Below are 6,849 nucleotides of genomic sequence, written 5' to 3'. Positions count from 1 at the left end.
ATGGTTCTTTTGTTGATCCCACCACATTTGTAGATCAGATGGCCAGTAGTGGTGGACTTGCCAGAATCTATGTGTCCAATGACAACGATGTTGATGTGAGTCTTGTCCTTTCCCATTTTGGCTTTGATTTAGCAGTAGTTTTCACAACACCTGTGTTCTGGTGGCAAACTAATTGCGAAAAAGTGCTACTATGTTCTTTAGAAGAAGTTAAAAACAACATTTCGGGCCGGCAGGTGGCATGGTGTTTGAGAATGCTGGATGCCCACATGGCCGATCGCCGTTCAAGTTTCAGGCCTGTTGGCTTGCTTTCTTACTTTCCCTCTCTCTCTCTTACTCTGCCCTCTCTGGTCAAATTTAAATAAATAATAGAGTTGCATAAAATAATTTTTAAAAAAACGTATAACCTCCTCATCCATTTTTAAGTTAACATCTCAAGTTCTTCATCAGGAACTTAAATTATTATAAAGAATTATAAATATAAATGTTTTAAAATAAAACAGAAATATTACCATTTACATGTGTCTAATAGAACCAAAGTGTCATTTAGAGTTGCCTGGCCTGATTAAGGCAGACAGATTTTACATGGCTGACCATCGTTCAAATCCCAGTCTTGGCAGCTTGAAAAACATGCCAGGCATGTATGTGTGTGTGTGCCCAAAATCCCAACAAGATGGGGAAATGGAGAAGAAGAGATTGTAGTGTGACTACACTTCATGGGATGGATGCTTCCTTGCTCTCTCTGTCTCTTCCTGTCTCTCTCTCTCTCTCTCTGGAGAGCATATGCACCCTCTGGCAACTAAAAAAGTACCATTTAGATACTTACGTTATAAGAAGAAATTTCATATGTTTTCTTCTTCAATCTCATATTTCCATTCCAATTCTCTCACATAATTTTACTCTAATGACACTTATTTTATGTTTTATAGAATTTCTGGTCACTCTATAGTACACACACATACACATACTTTTCCACAAGACCATTCAACTCAGTTTTCTTAACAAAGTCTACTGTTAGCCATGGTACTGCTGGGTTCAAATTCTAGCTCTACGGGACCAGCAGTTAGCGTAATGGCTATGTCACTGGACTCCCATGTAGCCAACCGTGGTTCGAGTCCCGGACTCGGTGGCTTAAACTCACACTGGGTGCCTGTGCGTGCGTGCCCAAGATCCCAGGAGGAGAATGGAGGAGAAGGGATTGCAGCGTGGCCATCCCCCCTGGGGGGTGATTTCTCGCTTTCTATCTCTCTGTCTCTCTCTGTCTTTCTGGCAAGAGCATACGCCCTATAGCAAAAACCCCTCCAAAAAAAAATTCTAGCTCTACTATGTAATGGTTGTGTCTCTGGATGAACTTCTTTTTCTTCTTCCACAATACTGGGGAATTAACATTGCCTGTTTTGTAGAGTTGCTGCAAGAAATAGATGACTCAACATATGAAAATACTTAGTTCTGTGCCTGGCATATAAGGAGCATTTAATAAGTGAAGGCAAATTCTTAATTTACCATGCAATATACCTCTTCACTCATAATGTAAGAGAACCAACTTGGATGACATATTCTTCCATAAACACTAAGTCCATGATATTTTGTCTAACTTTTCATTTTATTCCAAAAGCTTCTAACACAAACCATCAGTTTGCCAGATATTCTTTTTCCAAAAGTACCTCGAAATTTGATGGATGAGCAAATAGTTACTTTCTTCCTTATTTTCTGCTCCTTGCCAGAAGAAACTGCCAAATTCCTCATGTAAAAACACTCAAAAGTAGAACTTTCTGGCCATTCTAAGGAGCTATGAGGAAATTATAAACCAGCTTATATGCTTTTCCCCACATGGCTATTTGTAAACCACACTGTAGCTTTAAGTTACCCTTAGATGATGTATAGCTAATCCTTACCCAAAAGTCACCTCCAATTGTGATCAGTGCATACTGTTTTCTGGTAATCCTATTAACTTAGGTTAATTTTTTTTTCATGTGAATCTTTGCAAGTAACAGTGATCATCTCTTTGTTTTCTTAGGAATGCACATAGTGAAAATGGACACATATGATGAAAAGCAAAACAGAGTGGCCAAATGTGGAGCACCTGGACATCTCATACATGCCTTGTGTGAGTGTGGGATGGCACAATGACTTTGGAAATCATTTTGTTAGCTGTCTATAAAGTTAAAATCCACCTAGCCTATGACCCAGCAATTCCAATCCTAGATATTTACCCAAAAGGGAATCAAATCATGTCTACCTAAAGATTTCTACAAAAATAGTTAGTGTGCTCTATTCATAAGAGCCAACAAATCAAATGTCCATCAGTGGAATGGATAAATTCTGTAGTATGCACACAATTGCATTGTCAGGTCAGAGAAGGGAGTGATCTTTTTCTGACCATCACAAGGACTCATGATCAGACATCCTTATAATAAAAAACAAGTAAGCAAGGCACAACAAATGTATTTGATAATAGCTTTATGTGATGCAGGAGCCTTTGAATTGAAGACTCAAAGATATAAGGGTATCTGTCAGTTTTATTTTGTTTTGTTTTTAAGAGAGATTTCTGCTACAGGGCATGAGCGCTCACCAGAGAGACAGAGAGCGATCAGAGTCAAAAAGCGAGATATCATCCCTGGGGGTGTGGCCACACAATCCCTTCTCTTTCATTCTCCTTTCAGGATTCTGGGCATGTAAGTATATGTGCCCGGTATGAGTTTTAAGCTGCTGCGACCAGGACTTGAACCATGGTCGACCATGTGGGAGTCCATCAACATAACCATTTCACCATCTGCTGGTCCTAGTAGCTATCAGTTTTTATGCTTGGGTTCAATGAAGCAGGCAAAGCTGTGTAGAAATGCAATTGAGGGATATAAAGGGTATGAGCTGATGGAAATAGAAATCTAGAAAGGCCTATCTGTTTAGATTCTTCTTGGCCTCTCTGCATAATATTCATTTTTTTTTCAAGATATGGGGCAAGAAACCTGTGGAATTGGAGTTTATGACTTATAATCAAATGAGGTAGGTCAGGAATTTCTTTATGGCAAACTCTTACACAAAAAGATAGAAGTTAGAATAATAGTTTTAGGTTTTATCTCTAGTTTTGAGGGGAAAGGGGTTCTGGTTTCTATGACCTATTTTGGAAAAGAAGAATTCTAGTTTCCATGGCATGCCTTAGAGGAGAAAGAGAGCTGAAAAACAGGAGGACAGCTGAAGGTCAGAAACCCTCCACTTCTGAGGCTGCTTCTGAGGCTACTGAATCACAACTCTGTAATTAAATTAGGATGAACCAGGACCAGCAGTTGGTGTAATGGCTATGTCACTGGACTCCCATGTAGTTGACTGTGGTTCATGTCCTAGACCTGGTGGCTTAAACTCACACCAGGCTCATGTGCGTGTGTGTCCAAGATCTGAGAGGAGAACAGAGGAGAAGGGATTGTGGCGTGGCTATTCTCCCGGGGGGTGATTTCTCGCTTTCTGTCTCTCTGTCTTTCTGGCAAGCACACCAGAAGAGGTTTTCTATAGCAAAAACCTCTCCAAAAAAAAAAAAGGATGAACCACAATACATGCAACAACATAGATAAATCTCAAAAACATTACACTAAGTGAAAAAAGTCAGATATAAATGAATACATACTATATAGTTCCATTTATACAGAGTTCTAGAATCGGCATTAATAGGAATCAAAACAGTGATTACTTATCTTATGGAGAGGGAACATTAATTATAAAAGGTCACAAGGAACTTTATGGAGTGAGGGAAATGTTCTAAATCTTGATTGGGGAAGAGGTTACATGGGCACATACCTTTATCAAAATTCATCAAACGCTACATTTAGTATCTGTACATTTTATTGAAGATAAAAACAGCATCAAACTTACAATTGGAAGGGACCTCAAAGAGCATTTCACCTTAATCTTTTCCACGTTGATACCAGAAAATTCCATATAACAGTCCAAGTCAATGACCACTCAGCTCCAGTTTGAAATTTACAGTAGCAAAAACACAAAATTACAGCCCAGTCTCCTCTGTCTTTAGGCGCTCCCCAACTGAATCCCACTGCTGGTTCTTGGGGGAGTTGCAGTTAACAAAACTTGTTGTCTCCACCAGCTAGGACTTCTCATGTGAACTCTTATCAACCCCGAATATTCCTGTCCAGTTGTGCACCTTAGCATAGTTAATATTTGCATCAAGCACCAACACTACCTATGGTGTTTTTAGCATTCCTTCTCTATATGCCATCCATGGTCCCTGGAGTTGTCATAGATTATCTCAGACAATTTCAGGAAATTTGAGAGTGAAATTGCTCAGAGTCCCTTTGAAAAATTAGTCTCATATAAATGTAATCTATGAACATGCCCAGAGAGAAACATTTTACAACAAAGGAGACCCACATCAGGACAAGAAGATCTTGGTTGCCCATGAAACTTGTAACTTATATAGGAAGCCTTATAATTAGGCTGTTGTACTTGATAAAAATGGGGCAGGGAACACAACTGAAATTGAAACTGATATGGCTGTTTCTTCTCTCTCTCATGCAATGTTACATCATATAATACACTCAGGACTGCCACTAGAGGAATGAAGGGAGAGCAGTGACCTCCTCCCCATAACTGGGCTTGATGGTTCAGGAAAAGTCCAACAATGCCATGGCAGATGGGACAATGTTGTCCATAAATAAAAGAAATGGGAATCTACTCATTGAAAACAATGTTACTTAATGTATTCTTTCCTTCAGAAATATGAGATGTTTAACTTTTACTATATTTTTTAAGTGTATTTCTTTCATAAGAGCAAGGGGCAGAGAGAGACAGGCATTCTCAATAGGGTCTCATGTCTTAATCACCCCACCCTTCCCAGCCAGTAAGGATTGGAAGCATGCATGTGAGCAACATATTACTACTGCACCTTTGAGCTGGCCTTAATTTTTTTTCTTTTGTTTTCAAATAACATAAGGCAACAACTTTATCACACAATCACAAATGTATACTAAAAGTCTATTAATTTCACACTATGGCTCTGCTGAATAAGGAAAAGAAAGAGGGAAAATTGTTAAAGAGATACCCAAAAGGTGAACCATGTACAAAACGGGAAAGATTTGCACATTCACATGTTCCCCACCTAAGAAATAGTAATAGCACTCACTCACTTACTAAATGCTTACCGTTTGTCAGTTACTATACCAAGCACCTCAGAAAGACTTTGTTGGAGAAGCCCTATTATTATCTCCATCTTACAAGTGGAGAAACAGAAGCTTAGAGGGGTTAAATATAATAGCATGAATAGATCTAGGACATAGTAGACTGGGATTTGAATCAGACTGTTCACCTGGTGAGCACAAATTCTCAAAAAGTTTATGGAAAATGTATATAATGAGAAAATATGCCTACATTTCAAAAATTATTTTGTACCACGTGTGGGAGGAGGGAAATTATCTGTAGAAGACAATATGTATAGTAATATCTTTGAACCAATATACAGTTTATTCTGGATGGGAAAGTTCATTTTGTATGCTATAATGATATACAGTTGAATGAATCTAAAAAATAAATTTAAAAAACTTGCACCAAAATGAATTCATACCTTAATTCCATTTTTTAGTGAATTTCTTAAAATCCTCTTATACTATATCTAGTCCCCAAACTCCACTGTATCTCCCTTTTGGGAACACCAATGGCTCTTCCAGAAATTTGTGAGGAAAAACAACCAAAACTTGTCCAGTCTCTCAGAGTGGGTTGGCCCCATAGCTCAGCAGTCAAGGAAGCTGGACCCTGCATAGTTGACCATAGTACAAACCCAGGTTTGGTGCTTTGAAAAACACACTGGGCATGTGTGCATAAGTGCCCAAAATCCTGATGGGAAAGAGAAATGAAGGAAAAAGGATTGTGATTTGATGACATTCTATCAGGGTAGGGGGAAAAGTGTTTTCTCTCTGGCAAATGTATGCACTCTCAGGCAATAAAAAAGTAAAATAAAATCTCTTAGAGCATGAGAAAATAATATCTGAAGGTAAGTTTTCAATCTTTATATGTGTCCATGCATACATGGAAAACAGTGGAAAGAATCATGTATTTGTTGAAATCACATATTCTACTGAAAGCAGGATAAAAGAGCTATAACATTTTCATCTCAACCCATTTTTATGGGTTTCTGTTAGGTTAAAAGAACTGTCAAGTGATATTTAATATTAAATACAAAACTGACACAGACTTTACAATTAAATGAACCCAAATTTAAAAAAAAAAAATAAAAAGCACTCGCCTGGTGAATTACTCAGTTCAGCTCTTTGTTATGCAATATCTTATTCCTAAAACATCTTTCTGATTGTCACATTTGCAACATTCAGAATGTGACTGTCTGGACTCACTGTCTATCATTAGCAACTAACTGCTCCAGCTGTTTACTTCCTATCTCTCTGTTAAAATTTGCTAAAATAAAGGTTTACACAATGAACTTTCTTTTTAAAATTCTTTCTCAAAGTCTTTAATATTTTCTCATAAAGATTCTGATTCATACCAAGGTTTATCAAAGGATAGTATTTTAAGCATTAAAAATATAACTCTCATACAAATATAAAATGAGCAAGTATCATCAATTTATTTATCTCATTAACCAGAAAAGAATAGGGTAGGGGCCAGCAGGTAGTGTTGTGGTTAAGGCACTTGACACTCCCACATGGCTGACCACGGTTCGAATCCCAGACCTGGTGGCTTGCTTCCTCACTCTTCGTTTCTGTGTGTGTGTGTGTGTGTGTGTGTGTGTGTGTGTGTGTGTGTGTCTGGTCAAATTAAAATAAATGAATGAATAAATAAAATTAATTAAATAATTCTTTTAAAATATAAAGATAAAAAATAAAAATAAATTTTGGG

The sequence above is a fragment of the Tupaia chinensis genome, unplaced genomic scaffold (assembly GCF_000334495.1).
Source record: "Tupaia chinensis unplaced genomic scaffold, TupChi_1.0 Scaffold000567_1, whole genome shotgun sequence".
NCBI classification, from domain to species: domain Eukaryota; kingdom Metazoa; phylum Chordata; class Mammalia; order Scandentia; family Tupaiidae; genus Tupaia; species Tupaia belangeri.
This window is presented reverse-complemented; position numbering follows the sequence as displayed.